Source organism: Felis catus, chromosome D2 (assembly GCF_018350175.1).
Source record: "Felis catus isolate Fca126 chromosome D2, F.catus_Fca126_mat1.0, whole genome shotgun sequence".
NCBI classification, from domain to species: domain Eukaryota; kingdom Metazoa; phylum Chordata; class Mammalia; order Carnivora; family Felidae; genus Felis; species Felis catus.
Window position 1 is genome coordinate 21,696,395 of NC_058378.1, and position 17,315 is coordinate 21,713,709.

Genomic DNA, 17,315 nt, shown 5'->3' on the forward strand with positions numbered 1-17,315 from the left:
TAGAATCAATCCCCAATCAGTAGAATACAGAGAGCTCATCAGATGGCACACAGGTCCAATTCTGTGCATCAATTCATGATAACTCTCTGCAAGTCACTACATCTCAAAGGTCTGTAATAAAGCTGAAATATCTAGGCAACATTTTTTTACTGACGCAGAGTTCACCTTTTGAGGATATTACTGAAAGGATTTGGATAAGCAATTATAAAAGCAATGCACACTGCATGCTCAATGAATAGTAATTGGAAGGAAACACACACCAAATGGTGATAAAGTAGCTACTGAGGTAGGAATCCAATGGGTGAAAAGTAAGGGTGGATGAGAGGAGTTTTATTTTTTACTTTATTAGTTTCCCTACTGGGCATTTTTGGAGGTGAGAGCAAGGACAGACATTACTGAATTTTAAGAACAGAAGAAAAGAGGGTCAGAATAATTCGAGAAGAAAATATTCTTCTGAACCACTTCCCCAAACCTATATTTTAACAGAATACACACCAAAAAACTAACCATCCTTGAAGGAAATTAATCTTTTCAGAAATAGGAAACTTGTTTCAAGTGAACTCAACTCTACTCAATGCACTTTTTAAACCCCATCATTTTGAGGCATTAATCCCAAACAGTGTGTTCCTGTTTTATCAGCCAAGTCAAGGGAGAAAGAACTATATCAATTCCAAGTTGCCAGCACCTGTCACTTCAAGAATATGAAAGCCAGAGAGCAGGAGACAAAAGGGCACCAGCACTAAACAATTACCACCTTTATTGTACAGCCTCTGACAACCCCTCCCAAAATCTGGTGGCTTAGATTTCTGGACATATTCTCTAGCTTCCCCAGCATCCAGCATCCGTGCCCAAACAGACTGGGTTTCTGAGTCTGTCCTCTGTGCTCTCCTGTCAGTGGCCGAAAGGAAGTCCTTCAGTCCCCAGAACTGCTTGTCAAACAATTCTACAACAGAGAGTAGCACGTCGTATTTCAACTGAGAAACAGAGCTATAGAAAAAGTGAGAACTTTGGGACCAGGTCCAGCACTCAAGTTCTTTAAGAAACCATTTGGGATATGCCCGGAGAGCTGAACATAGCTAATAAATGTTTATTTCCATCCAAGAGCGCCCAGGGAGATAACCCTAGGTTCCCGAGGGCTCCCAGACACTTGGATGTTTTGTTAGCCCTTCCCAGGGCCCTACTCTCCTCTCCACTCCACGGCTGAAGGTACTTACTCTCCCCCTTGAAATGAGTCCCCACTCCTCTTTACAAGTCACACACTTCCAGGTGGGCCAATGGGCAGGAATCCCAAGTATGTATGGAGGCACACTTAACTCACGTATCTAAGCCTGCAATCTGTTTAAGCTACTTGTTTTTCTGGTTTTGACTGACAACATCCTACACAATTTGATTTCTGATTATTCTAAAAGTTACAGAACAAAAAGGTAGAGGGGAAATGTAAGGCTTTTGCTAGTGATACCGCACTTACTATTTAAAAGGGTGTTTGCCATAAATTATTTTTCTTATCAGGTCAGACTCAACTTTCTTGCGTGTTGCCACACTCTCGGTATTTTAGACAACTGGTGTATATGATCACAAGAAGAGCCAGACTCAGGCTCAGCAGACCACCCTCCCCTTCTGCACTTGGGGCCTAGGAGTAAGAAGCTGGAAATAAGAGGCTAAGCCCCAAGTGTGTGTTCTCGTAGCTTCCACCCCTGCCTCCCCCTCCATCTAACCATTAAGTTGCAGGGACAACAGATTTCAGTGTAATATAAAACAGTACTCTGCGATAAAAAGTAGATTAGTGGTTGCCAGGGGCTGGGGGAGGGGATGCGTGGGAGATGGGGAATGACTGCTAATGAGTGCAGAATTTCTTTTTGGGGTGATGAAAATGTTCTGAAATTAGTGCTAACAGTTTACACAACCTCGTGAATATACTAAAAATCAATGAGGTGTACACTTTAAAAGGATGAATTTTATTGTATGTGAATTATATCTTGATTAAGAAAAAGCACTCTGATAATTAGCAGGGCCTGTATTTCCCGGGGCACCTGGTCTCCTTTGCAATTCTTCCCAGGGAAAGCAGCAAAATGTTAAAAGGATGGGGGCGGGGAAGTGTTGAGGAGCACTGGATCTGCTCTAAAGTGCCTTCCAAAGTAAGTGACACATCGCTGGTCATGAGAGGCTGAGGCTTTAGCTAACAAAATTATTCACCATTTAGAATAGCTGCTTAATTCTAGGCAAAGCCCATTAATGGAAAATGCGCGCTCAAGGAGCCCTGAATAACAGGAGGAACTGCTGGTGGAAGCTGGTTACAGCCTATCTAACTTCACAGGGGTTACCGGGGGTTACACAGATTCCATCAAAGGCCTCCTTTAGCGAAGTTTCTGGCACTTTTTGGTTCTGTGTGTTACCCTGCCTCCCACAGCATCTGACATCCAGAGGAGAAGATACGGGAGCACAGGAGTCCAGGTGCCCAAGCTGTAAAACCTCACTCACCCTTTTTCTAGTTGGTCACAGGTCACGTTAGGAAGGAACACATAAATGAGGACAAAAGATAAGATGCTGTATCCAATATAGCCTCAGAGGAAATTTATGAAAGATCAGACAGAGTGTACTGACAACCAGGGGTAAAAAAAAAACTTGATTATCAGAGTATGAGCCGTGAGTCACACAGGCAGTCAGTAGCCACTGACTTCCCCACGCAGCTTTCTCCCATGCCACGTGCATCAGGGGCCCAATTTCAGCCTTAGTCCTGGCTTTTTCTTCCCCTAATTCCAAAACAAGGCTTTTATTTAAGCTGTAAATGAATTATCTTCCCAGTGTGTTCCCCCCACAGAAAATCAAGAGCTCAGTAAAGAGTGGCCCAGGTGCTAAGAAGCAAGCCCCAGACACTAGCAGTCAGAAAAACAGGGGGACAGAGCAGAGATAAAACAGGCTACCTCAAAAAATCTCATCGGTTTTACCAATCTATCTCCCTTTTTATCTGAAATGCTTGACAATGTCAACATACTTAAAGACATCCAAATTCAAAAACAAAATTGTATTTCAAAAGCTAAATAAGTGAATCATGGTTCACCTATAACTCCATAAACTCTGAAAAGAAAATATGAAAACTTAGGAATGCTTTGAAGGAGGTTGTGTTCTGTATATGTCTGTAAAGTTGAGAACTGGGGAAATCTGGGGAAAATTTTTAAAATATCTGTAACCCTATCTGCATGTTCAATATGGTTCTAGATGCTGTGTGTAGAAACTGGGCGACTCTGTATACTGTACTCACATATTTGCACCAGCTATTTTGACACTCTCCTAGCAGTAACCATTGGGATCTATAAATATGAGGACTAGAGCAGAAAGCAGGTCTCCACCATTCCTTCCCCATCCTACCAGAAGTCCAATGTTAAAAAAAGGGGGGGGGGGTACAGAAGAGAAATAGGGAAGGGGGCAGGACAGGAGAAATTTACCAAGTACTGTGGGAAAAATAAACACCAAAATTCTTAGAAAAATTATCTTCTCCTGAGTCACCACATATTCAGGCAACCATACTCTAAGTAAGCACTTAGATTTTCTGTGAATAAGGAAAACACAGCTCATTCTGACCCACTGCTATTATGATCAGAGCACAAATTTCATAGGATATTTCAGGGTGATTGTTTAGTTCTTCTGTTCTTTATCAACAGTACTTTGGAGATCAAGGGTAGGCGGAGAAAGCAGAATTCAAAAACTCTCAGCAGCACCACTCACTGCTGACAAGAAAATCCAAGTGCCAAAACCAAACTCATGTGGGCTGATGCAATTCATGATCTATCAAGCACAAGGAAGAGAACAGTTTTCCAAAGCAAGAAATGCAGGCAATATTTAATAGCAGCCATAGGTAAAAAATATAATCAAGAGAAGATACAAATGACTACCAAGATTACACATTAGTATTTGTGGGGTTTTTTTAATGTTTTATGTATTTCTGAGAAAGAGAGACAGAGAGAGAGAGAGAGAGAGAGAGCGAGAGAGAGAGAGAGAGAGAGCGAGCAAGCACAAGTGGGGAAGGGGCAGAGAAAGAGGGAGACACAACCCAAAGCAGGCTCCAGACTCTGAACCCTCAGCCCAGAGCCCAACACAGAGCTCAAACTCACGAACCACAAGATCACGAACCACAAGACCTGAGCTGAAGTTGGATGCTCAACCCACTGAGCCACTCAGGAGCCCCAACATTGGCATTTGTTTTTAAAAATTACTTTTAAGTTGACTGCTTAATTGTTTTAATAACAAAAAACCATAAAACTAAGATACCTTGAAGCTCTCACGCTTAAGAGCCCAGGCAGGCTCTATTTATTATTTTAATTATTTAAATTTAGGAATCTATTTAAATGTATTATTAATTTAAATTGACTATTCTGTTGCCTAGTCACATTTTAATGACCCACATTTTAATGATCTTAACATCTCATTTTGAAAGGGCATTGGAAACCAAACTGTTACGATAGCAGGAACCAACCCAGCAAAAAGCCAGGGAAGTGAATAAAACCCTGTGCTCCGTCCACCGTCCCTCCACTTGGTTCACCAGAGCACACGTGGCTTGCTCTGGATGACGCTCAGAGTTCGACAGAACTCATGACTGATGGCTGGTGCCTCTTCAGGGATCAGTCAAGTACCAGGCATACCAGTGGGTTTGTCAACACCAAACACAGTCCTGCAGTGGTTCTGCACCAGCACCAGCAAGGGAGGGGGGTGGGTGGCAGGTGACACAGTCCATGAAGTATCTTTGTTTCTTTGACTAGGAGAATGAGAGAGATGATTTCAATTACAGGTGTCAGAACTGGAATTTACCACCTAGTCTGTGGGAGCACAAGGTTACATACACACTGCACTCCAGGCCTATTGTAAAAACAATGAATAATCGGTAAATTAAAGAGCTTATCTGTTCCATTCCAGTATTGCAGCCAATCAGTAAGCACACAGGCATCACAGCAAAATCTTTATTAGCCCTTGCAACTGTGCTACTGTAACCCAGATGCTTAGGTCACTTACAGGACTGCAGGCCGAGAGAGCAAACAGCAACAAAGGGTGACCTGCAGGACAGAAGAGCTCGAGGATCTCGAGGTTATGAAGGACTCTAATTGCTACCAAGTTTTTTTGTCAATCAACCTACAGTGCGTCACAAACCAGCTGTAGTGGAAGACCAGTCCTCACTATTCTGGTGTCAGGCTGCTTGGTTTACAAGACGCCCTTGCCCACGTCCAGCTGTGTGACCCCCAGGAGAGCCATGTGACCTCTCTGGATCACTGCCTTCTCCTCTGTGAAGTGAAAATAACGGCACCTCCCTCTGGGTTGTCTGTAAAGATATATTCATATAACTCACAGAAAGAGTTTATTAGCACAGTATCTTGCATAAGAAAGCACTCAAAAGACACTTACAAAAAGGCTTGGGGAGAAGCATGGAAGGATTACATGGAGGATTGATGAGAAAACAGCCAAGTCTTACAGAGTCTCCCTCCATTTAACTAAAAAGTTGAAATGGACATAATTATGGTACATCCATAGAAAAACACAGAGTGGAACCATCAAAAATACATGGTCTGCACTTACTGTCATGAAAAGATGTCCAACAACAAAAGGTTAAGTGAAATACCAAAGTTGAATGTTTGTATTGAAGGTGGAACAAAACTATGTTGAGTTCCCAAGGAAAAAACACATATCAAGGACACAGTGCATTATGAATAAGTTAACAAAAATGATTTACAGCTCTACACATTCGTACTAACCACCCTACCCTCAGATCAGCTAAGGTTTCAGATATTCAAATTCTCATAAAGTATAAAACAGTATTATCTGAAACGTTGCAAAGAGATAAAATATGAACAAGCAGCAAGAGAATAGATCAGGCAGACTTGAAAAAGAAAACAGAACTTCTTGAAATCAATGTTTAAATTCATCTTGCATTTTGTATTTCAATAGCAAATTTGACACAGTTGAATCACAAAGACTGAAAGAAATACTTAAGAATCAATCCAGAATGTAACACAAAGAAACAAGAAAATGGAAAATGTGAAGGATGGCAATAGATACAGGAAGGAAATGAGAAGATTTAACACACATCTTACTAAAGATCAAGAAGGAAAGAATATTGGAAGAGATGATGGCTTCAGATGGTATATCCCAGAAATACTATCTGAGAATCTCCCAGAACTAATGAAAAACATGGACCTATCGATACAAAAAGCACCAAGTATTGGTGCCTAGACACATTTTAATCAAACTGTACAGCATTAAGACAAAATTCTAAAAAGAGTCTAAAGAAATGACAGATGATTCATAAACAGTCAAGTAGACTGGCCATCACTCCTCAAAATCAATAGAGAAAGGAGACAATGGAGAATTCTCAAAATGCTAAAACCGGCAAACTATATACAAGGTTATCAAGAAAAACTATCTTCCAAGAAAGAAACAAAACCCACATTTCTCATATAAACCATAGCTGGGTTTATCACCGACAGACCTACACTAATAAGGCTTCTACAGGATGGACTTACCCCAGAAGAAAGGTCTGTAGTGCACAAAAACTGGAGAGCAAACAAATCAGTAAAAATGAAGGACAATCTCAACAAAAACAGTGTCTAGTCTGTGAGGTGAAAATGTCAGTGACCCCTTTTGCTCACCTACAGACCCCAATAGTTAAAACCAGAAATAGACAAGCCCGCCTAACTCATGCTCTAACTATATAACCCATGGTGTTCATTTCTTACTGCACTTTCTTGCGGCATTGACAAAGCCATTCTACAAGGACCACAACATTCCGACCACCAGGCTAGGAGAGAGTGCCCAGAAGACCACACCCCACCAAATCACCTTCCCTGCCCCTAATCATGGCTGAACACAGACCAACCCCCACCCATGACCATGTGCTACCTTGCCTCCCTTCTTGAAGGACCCTCCTATGGAAACTACAGCTATCACCTCACACAGTGCTGGAGAGGAGGCAGAATGCTGCTACCACTTTGCAAAAACAGTCGGGACGTTTCTCCAAGTTAAACCTAGAGTCACCACACAACTCAACCTCCTAGGTATACACTCAAGAACACTGAAAACTTTTTTTCCTGCAGAAACTCATATACAAGTGTTCCCAGAAGCACTGTTCATGATAGCCAAAAAATGGGAACCCAAATGTCTATCAAGTGATGAACAGACAAAATGTGGTACGGCCATAAAAAAATAATAAAATAATGTCCTGACAGTACAACATGGATGAATCTTGAAAATATTATTTTTACTAAAAGAAACCAGATGAAAAAGGCTACAGAATGTATGATTCCATTTACAACAAATGTCCAGGACAGGCGAATCCAAAGGGACAGAAAGTACATTAGTCATTTGACTAGGGATAAATGTAGGGGGAAATGAGAAATGTCCATGAAATAGTATAAGGTTCAGTTCTGGGGTGATAAAAATGTAAACACTGGTGATAGTTACATATGTTAGTAAAAACAACTGAATTGTACATTTTAAAAGGGTGACAGTTATGGTATGCGAATTAGATCTCAATTTAAAAGGGGGTGTGGGGGGCATGCTTAAGCCACTCTGGGAGACACAACAAACCCTTCGGTCCCCAGGGCCAAGCCCAAGAGCCCCTGCTTCGGGAGAAGAGGTAGAAGCAAAACCAGTCAGCAAGTGGAGGAGGCGGCGGAGTCCTTCCTCCAGAACTCAGGCAAAGATCCACTGCCTCTGGAGAATGGGTGGGAGAGTGTCTTGAAGACCCACAGCAGATTCAAGTCAGAGACTGGCTACCGAAAAGACGGGCTGAAAAAAACGGTATCTCCAGGCACACAAACCTAAGACTAGCCCTGAGGAACTGAGAACCACCCCTTCCTCTACAAGGAGCCTAGAGAGGAGAAACCACCACAGTGTTGCTGAACAAGGGGCAAAGGCATGCAGATTATATACCGTAGCCCAGGCATTCAGGCACTTCTGAAAGATGAGAAGGCAGAGCAAGAACACTGAGGAAAACAGGGTACCTCAGGCCCCACTCTACGTGTAACGTACTGGAGGAATTTAAAGCCTGTGGTAGGGGCACCTGCGTGGCTTAGTCGGTTAAGCGGCCGACTTCAGCTCAGGTCACGATCTCGCGGTCCGTGAGTTCGAGCCCTGTGTCGGGCTCTGTGCTGACAGCTCAGAGCCTGGAGCCTGTTTCAGATTCTGTGTCTCCCTCTCTCTGACCCTCCCCCATTCATGCTCTGTCTCTCTCTGTCTCAAAAAATAAATAAACGTTAAAAAAAAAAATTAAAAAAAGCCTGTGGTAAAAGGACAGAAATACAACCACCAAGAAAACTCAAACCCAGTTCAATTACTGATTAGACTGACTCAATCTCACACTGATGGGTTAACAAAGAGACATGCTCATTTCTGGGCATAAATAATTTTTCTCAGTCTTCTACAGACAATGTCTGTAGTCAATCAAAAATTACAAACAAAATTAGGGGTGCTGGGCTGGCTCAGTCAGAAGAACGTACGACTCTTGATCTCAGGGTCATGGGTTCAAGCCCCACGTTGGGTGTAGAGATTACTTTAAAAATAAACAAATAAAAGTAAAAAGATCCTATACAAGTAGGATAAAGGTTTTTTTCCCCCCTCTTTACGTATGGAACCAATTCAAGGTACAGTTTTCAAAAGTATCTTGTATTTTCTCATTTTCTCTCCTATTGATCCATATTGGTAGTACACTCAAAGTGCTCTCAAGGCCCCGCCCTGGTACAGCACAATTCCCAAACAGTACTTTCCCCCAAAAGAATCACGACACCAAATCAGCTGCCTTCCTTTCCTTATAAAACAAAGCTCTGAGCACTTAGCAGCCCTTTCAACTGACAACTGAGAAGCAATCGGACTGACCTAAATTATACTAAAATATGAAAGACTGTTTTCCTTACCCTGAGGATTTCCTATGAGAGGAAAGGAGAATATAATAGGATCCCTGGCTGAGTACTTTCACTGAGAAGTTCATTCCATCAATTATCTTGCTACACTATGTAACAAACCATCACAAAACACAATACTCATAAAGAACAATATATTATTTGTCATCATTCTATACGTGTTCCCTTGGCTGGTTTCAGTGAGCTTGGTCATGCTGTTGCATTCAGCCAGAAGTTCAGCTGAGCTAGTATGATCCAAGATCAAGGGAGTAGAAAAAGATTTCATCTTTTTTTTTAATGTTTATTTTTGAGACAGAGAGAGACAGAGCATGAACAGGGGAGGAGCAGAGAGAGAGAGAGAGGGAGACACAGAATCCGAAGCAGACTCCAGGCTCTGAGATGTCAGGATAGAGCCTGACACGGGGCTCGAACTCACGGACCATGAGATAGTGACCTGAGTCGAAGTCGGATGCCCAACCGACTGAGCCACCCAGGCGCCCCAGATTTCATCTCTTAATGAGAGAAGCAGTAAAATATTACTCAATCAGGATACTTCTCTTTTTTCAAAGCTTCTTCCCTTCTTTTGAAGACACAGATTTCCTAAAATCTCTCGAAGTTTTTCTGTAAATGATCGGCATGAGAGAGAAAACAACTCTAGAATTTGGTTAGTACTTTAGGTCAGTGTTAAGTTGGACCACCTGCATTGTCAATGACCTAACTAAATATAGCCAGAGCCTTTTTTTTTTTTTTTTTTGGATCATACACAATCAATTCGTCCTGCTAAGACTCATTTCCTTGCTTGTTGACAGCACTAGAGGATACAGAGTCTCACACTGGAATAACAACACATTTTCCCAATTATAAACACAGGAACTGGTCCTGCAATAGCATGATGGGTAATGTCCTCAGATCCTTAAGGAATATATAGAAAGAGATCAGACCAAAAAAAGTCCATGCCTGAGTCTCAAGGCACACACATCTGTAAGAACTGTCATAAACTAGACAGAACAGAAATACAAAGAGAGAAATGACCACATCATTGTTCTGTTGTGACTCCCATCACTCATCAACTTACACCCATTGTCTTCTTCATCTTGAAGATATACTACCACCAGGGTACATCGTGGCTCAGAAGTCAAGGGGAAAGTTATCCACCACTCTTGGGAGACATGTTCTTAAAACTGAGCCTCTAGGGGCGCTGGCTGGCTTAGTCTGTATGGCATGTGACTCCTGATTTCAGGCTTGTAAGCTCGAGCCACACATTGGCTGCAGAAATTACTCAAAAACCTAACTAAAGAACTAACTAAATAAATAAAATCTTAAAAACAAAAACCAACTGAGGCCTCTGTCATTTTTTCCCAAGAAAACCACTAATGCCACACCCTTTATACCTCTACTGATCTCCAAACACCTCGAGGTTTCCAAATTTGGTGCTGGGGCAGTAACTGAGACCTGGAGAACAGGAATTTGAAATATACACAGCTCGACATGCTCGGAAAATGAGCATTACTACTCAGTTGCCAACCCAGAGAAAAGGTGAGCAGCAAGCACGTCCTACTCCAAAGGATCCATAGGGGGAGCTATGGTACAGTGGTCTCAATGGAACAGGATGGCAGGCCCACTACAGACAGAAAGACAGGTATCCTTCCTCCCAAAGGTATATTCCCAAAGACAGAGGCATAATGAAGAAAATTAAAAATGATAAAACAAGTTGTTCTTCGAGCAAAGACTAAGGTCACTGGTAGTCAATTTCACAATACAGGTAAAGTTCACTGCAGATGATTATTATCCCAGATTGAATGCTGGACATGCACCATTCACCATGTGCCTAAACTCACAGTTTCCTTGTACCAGGAACCCTGCATGATTAAACACGTCCCCACTATTTGACATGGGCAGGGGTGAGCCTCAACACTACTCCTAGGAGTCATCCCTTGTCAGTAATAGGCTTCCCCCTCAATACTAAAGTTCCCAACCAGAATACCTGACAAGTAGAAGCAGAAACTAGTGATTAGAGTTTTTAAATTTAATTCAATACATATGACAGAAAATCCTACATGGCAAGCACTCTATGGATATGGCAGTGAATACCACTGACCTTGTCCCTAGCCTGAAGGGGTACATAATCCTCCTAGCAATTAAAGGAAAGTAACATCATTAATCTATACATTTAGCAGTTGGCCTTGGAGTGATCTTGGCTGCATAAAATAGCCTAAAGAATCAAGGAATTTAAAAGGAGATTAAGCTGCACAGAAGAAAAAGGTTAAGTATTTTATCCACTACAGTAACAGAAGAAATGGCCAGCACATAAGCACTCAAACACGTGCTAAGGGGTATAAATGTACACAAATATACAAACTTTATATTATATACATATATACGTATGTACATAAATATACATATATGTGTATTTATAATGAGGAATTAACTCTATGGCAGGAATTAACTCCTATACTATATGGTAACGTCAGTCAATATTTAAGTGTCGATTATATTTCTGGCAATGTAAGAGACCCCTTACAGAATTATCTCATTTGATCCATACATGGGCTTCACACATTTCAGCCCCACATAAAAACAAGGGCTGAGAGAGGTCAAGCAACTTGCCCAAGGATCCAAGCTACTAAGTATCAGGACTACAATTTAACCTAAACCCTGGACTGGCTCCAAAGCTCCTGGTCCTTTTACAGCCTGCTCCACCTTTCCAGTGACAATGTCTTCCCCTGGTGCAAGGGATGTAGCATCATGATCCAGAAAGAAGTCAAAACTCTCCAGCTCACTATTAAAGCCAACACGTGTCATTCACAGAGCCCGAGAACCACAAAGCAACTCCTCTTTGGGAGGAGATACCCTGTAATTTCCTTCCCCAAAGTAACTGAATGTTGGGTGGCTAACAGGTAATCTTTAAGAAAGGCACAAGAGCCACTGTTTGCTACAGCTACCCACCACTGCTCCAAGTGGGAGACCACACATTTCCTGATGGTACACACACTATTGTTCCCGTGCATGTCACGCTCACAGCACACTCTGGCAATTTAGCTTTACTCCATCCACATGTGTTCTCCCCTAATCTTTCAGGGTGAATAAGGGTGTATGTGTCAGGGTGAGGGAAAACAGGTCAAAGAAATCACGGGGGCAGTTCGGCCATAAGCAGGCCAGTGAGGATATAGATTCAAGTTTATTGGGAAACTGCAAGATAAGAAGAGTCACCCTCTCTTTTTTTTTTTTTTTTAATTTTTTTTTTCAACATTTATTTATTTTTGGGACCGAGAGAGACAGAGCATGAACGGGGGAGGGGCAGAGAGAGAGGGAGACACAGAATCGGAAACAGGCTCCAGGCTCTGAGCCATCAGCCCAGAGCCCGACGCGGGGCTCGAACTCACGGACCGCGAGATCGTGACCTGGCTGAAGTCGGACGCTTAACCGACTGCGCCACCCAGGCGCCCCGAGTCACCCTCTCTATGTGTAGAAAAGAGCTAACGTAGCAGCAGCCCTAACCACTATCCTTTTAAAGGCTGTTTACAAGCTCAGCCCTTGACTGGTGACGGAAAACTTGAATTTGGAAAGGATCCCCACCACCCTGGTAAAAGGGGCTCATGGTGTCAAAACTTTACAAACAATATCGTTTGTGATGAGCACCTGCTTTCCTCTGGGAGTCTGGAATTTTGGTACATGCTAAGCAGAGGGTACCTATGTGATCAGTCCCAGTGAAACCCTGGGTGCTGAGTCTCTGTTGAGCTTCCCCGATAGAAAACATTCCACGTGTGTTCTCACCTGTCACTGGGGGGAAGGAAGTACATCATGTAGGACTACCGGGAGAAAACTCTTGGAAGCTCATGCTGGTTTCCTGCAGACTTCACCCCTGTACCTTTTCCCCTGTGCTGATTTTGCTTTGTAGCCTCTCACTTAGGCATCAAGACTGAATACTGAATCCTGTGAGTTCTCCTAGCAAATTATCAAACCTGGGGGTAGTCTTGGCAACCAACGACTTACCCTGCATCTAAAAATAATCTTTCATCTGTCTTTCAAAAACCATGGGAGCCACAGAAAGGGACACACCTCACACCCGTCACACCCTAATGATTTTGGTGTAGTGGTATAAGCTATAACCCAAAGTCTGAATTTAAGTGCACCCTGACTAAGAGAGCCATGACACTACTTGGCCAGAAAAGTCTCCCCCAGATCTCCAGACTCTTAACCAACTGCCTACTTACCAGCTTCAACTGGAGATCATGGAACCGTTACCTCAAACATAACCAACACCAACCAAACACATCTTGAGTAAACCTTGGTTCTTCTTTCCCTCGCTGCCTTGTGCCCATTCAATCCATCAGAACACCTTGTTTCTAACTGAAATAGGTCTAGAATGTTTGTTTCTATTCTTGCAGTTGCCTTTGTTGCAGCCACCATCTTTTACCCAACTGACAGACAACAGCCAGCTAGCCAGCCCTAGCTGATTCTTCCCCTCTTGCTCTCAAACAATCTATGCTCTCTGCATCCAAAGTGATTTTAGAGGCAGAAAACTGAGCACATCACTGTCCTGGTTTAGGCCCTCCAGGGGCTTCCCAGGATACTCAGAAATAGTGATTCCTTCCTGTAATCTACCAACCCTCCATGATGGGAGTCCCCACCTGCCTCTCCCACCATGCTCATGACGTTACCGCCACCCAGCACATCTACTCCCACACATGCCCAGCTCATGATTCCTGAGTGGGACCCCTCTGCCACATGGCGGACCGGCTACCTGTCATTTCACCTCCCCCCAAAGAGGCTGCCCCTGTCACCGAACCTAAAGTGAGCCCTCAGTCACCCAACCCATCACATGGCTTCCTTTTCATCAGAGTATCCACTGCCACTCGAATGTTTTTCCTTCTCTGTCTCCCTGTCACTGCTCACCAGAATGTGGGCTTATGAAGCACAGCGGATCTGCTGGTGACTGCTGCAGCTTCAGAGTCTAGATCCGTGCCTGGCATATGGCAAGCGCTCAAATGCTGGACACATGGGCACCTTCTAAAATGCAGGAAAAGCCTTCTCTTAATCTCTGAACCTTCTCTACCTCACTCTTGTCTTGGCTAGCTGATGGCCACAGCAGCGAGTCAAGTTCTCGTGACCAAAAAATGAATACGGTACTATCACTGCCTTTGGAGCAGCTGGTTTAGTAATTCTATATCCTTCACAGCCTTCCACACCCCACATCAGCTTCCACAGATGCCAGTGATACCAAAACACAGCCCTGTACTTGGCAGCTCTGACTTCCATTCTCCCCTCCTAGCCCCACTGCTACACACTGCTCGGGATGGCTGACCGTAGGGGACTGTCCCCCCAGCCTGAACTTTCTTCTTCCTCCTTTCCACAGCAGGACCTCCTCACGCTCTAGTTTGACCCGTGACTATCCAGCCAGACTGAATTTCCCTGCCTCTCTGTGAGTGAGGTGAGCCTGAGCCCTGAGACCAATTTCTGGTCTAGAGGAGGTGAATGGAAGCAGCATGCGACTCTGGAGTCACATCTTCAAAAAGGAAGTGTTGTCATCCACATGCCTCCTTCCTTCAAGTTGGACTCAGACCTGGTGGTTATGAGGCAGCTCCTGCCCCAGAGGCAGGTGAACCCCACACAAGATGGTGGAGCAGTAACACGGGAGACACAAGCTGGTGAACACTGTGGAGCCCGGGGCTGGTGAGTGACACTGCCTCCATATTCTGGGTCTCCCTTTCAGCAATTTAGATGCTGCCCCAGTACAATTCTTGAGATGCAAACTCATTGGCATGAGAGAAGGAGATCTAAGTTTAGAAATTAAAAGCTCCCACAAGATACAGTAAATTAAAATGGCAAAAGGCAAGAGGATGTACATTATGATCCCATGAGTAAAGTTTTATTTAATAAGGATACATAAAATGCATTCATCTAATAATAAAAATTGTAACTTTATTATACTATACAAATGCATATAAACATCTTGCATATAAATCATTGTAAATATTTTAAAAATTAATAGAATTGCACCCAAGAAATGTTAACAGAGCCTCTGGAATTGTTAAGAGGCTAATTTGTCACACAACATCCACAGGGCTGAGAACACTGCTTTGTGCATACTAAGCACTAAGTTCTGTAAATATGACTATTCACTTTGCATTTGTATGTGTAGACACACACACACACTGGGAGGGGCTGCCCTGCCTACAAGCCCAGTACCAACATTACATTAACATCACCTATTATTAAAAAAAAAAAAAAAAAAAGATGGGGCACCTGGGTGGCTCAGTCAGTTGAGCAACCAACTTCAGCTCAGGTCACAGTCTCACAGTTTCTGAGTTCAAGCCCCATGTTGGACTCTGTGCTGACAGCTCAGAGCCTGGAGCCTGCTTCGGAGTCTGTGTCTCCCTCTCTCTCTGCCCCTCCCCCATTCATGCTCTGTCTTTGTCTGTCTCAGAAATAAACAAACATTAAAAAAAAGAAAGAAAAGATAAATTACCCCTCTCCTGACACAGTGGGCCAGCTCTGAGGAGGGGGGCCCTGGGGTTCTGAGCAGAGGAAAGGACACTGCACTAGCAGTTGGGAAACTTTGGCTCTGGTCCTGGCTTTGCTGTTAACTCCTAATTAACCTTGGCAAGCTTCCTTCTTCCCTAAGCCTGCATTTCTTTCTCTATAAAACGTGAGAGAATCAAAAGTCCCTTATGACACAGCAACTGACAAAAATCAGTCACATTCTCCAGAAGAACTCTAGGGAAAACCTTTTGTCATCAGAGGACACTAAGGACAAGAAAGATAGCCAGTCAATGGGGAATGAGAACCAAATTATTCCCCCATTCAGTGGTCTTCCCACATCCTCCTCGTCCTGCCCTGGCCCTTACTCTGCTTTGAACAGCAACTCTTACAAAGTATCCTCCAAACTCAGTGGACAATTAGCAGCAAAAGAGTAGTACTCTGATTAAACCCTAAGTAAACATAGTACTCTGATTAAACCATAAGGGAATACAATTCTCCCCCAAAAGTAAAAGGCTCCTGGATCAAGGGACTTAGAGGGGAGAAAGGGGGGGGGGGGAGGGTTGAGATAGAGAAAGAAAATAGATTTCTTACAAAAGAATAGAAAATACTTCCAAGAAAATTAGTCCATTATGAAAAGTACTGTTAACACGGTTATCCATCCCTTCTAAACTCTATGCCTATACAATTTGATAAAATCAGTTCACATTATAGGCACACATCACTTCACCCTGCTTACTATGTTGTAAGTATTCTCTGTGATTAAATGTTCCTCCAATGATTTTTGATGTTAGAAATATACTAGTTCACTGATGTGCCCAAACAATCTCCCTGACATTCCAGATGTTTCCAATGCTTCCACCCTAAGAACTGTTACAGTGAACATGCTTGGACAGTATCCAATACTGTACTAAGCTGGATGCTCCTTCCAGCAGATTCCCCAGCACTGGATTTCAATACAGAGTTAAGATATGGGGATTTAAAGCAAACTGCTTCCGACATTCTTCGCAGCTACAAAGCTGTGTCTGCTTCCTGCGCAGTTGCAGGTGAGAGAGGGGTAGCCAATTTACTCCCCCGTTTGTCATTTGCTTGCTCCTTCAAATGTGTCTGGGGGGTTGGTTTCTACGCTGACTTTCTACGGAAGCCAATTCCTCTTAAGAGGGGAAAGGCATGATGCTTTGGTTAAACTGGAAGAATGGCTTTGGATTTGGGGGTTGATGTATGAAGGGTCTCTGTTTTTCTGTGAGGGAGGAGAGAGAGCTGGTTTAGCTTCTAACAAGGGTTTACCGTGCAGCATAAAATTTCTAATCTGGTTGCACATGAAGATACAGTGGTCAAACTACATTACCTCCTTGATACCCAGGGCTAAGTCTATTGTGTCTGGTCAAAGAGTATAACCCTTAAGTAATACACGAGTAGTCACTTCCCCTGATACAACTTCCAAGAAAGCTCACTAACCTGCTGTCAGCAATTAAGGTGAAAACCTAGCACAGGTCCTCAATCTTTTAAACGCAACTCCAAAATCCAAAACACTCTGCAAACCGAAAGCTGCAACCATTCGGCAGGAAGCCAAGTAGCCTGAACTGCATTTGTTTGGGGGCAAAGCCTGATCTAAAACGACATGAGGCAGCATGCAGCTTTATCACTTAGTGTGGCTCGTCGCATGTTCTGCTGATGTGTTTGCTGATGGACTGTGATGCCAACCTATTCAGAGGGGTCATATACGGCAGGTGCCCAACACTACCTTTCCACACCCTACCTGTTAGGAGCTGAACTGTCTCCCTGCCCCCCTGACAAAAGATATGCCGAAATCCTTTCTCCAATTACCTGTGAATGTGACCTTATTTGGAAATAGGGTCTTTGCAGATACAATCAGATTAAGAGGAGGTCATTAGGGTGGGCCCTAACCCAGTATGACTGGCATCGTTATAAGAAAGGAAAACGGACCGAACAAGG

General features: G+C 43.3%; 1 protein-coding gene across 2 annotated transcripts in view; it reads right to left on the minus strand.

Annotated features, from left to right (window-relative positions):
* The window catches only part of CCDC6 (coiled-coil domain containing 6), a 109,752-nt gene that overhangs the window by 58,768 nt on the left and 33,669 nt on the right, over positions 1-17,315 (minus strand). The window lies entirely within an intron of this gene.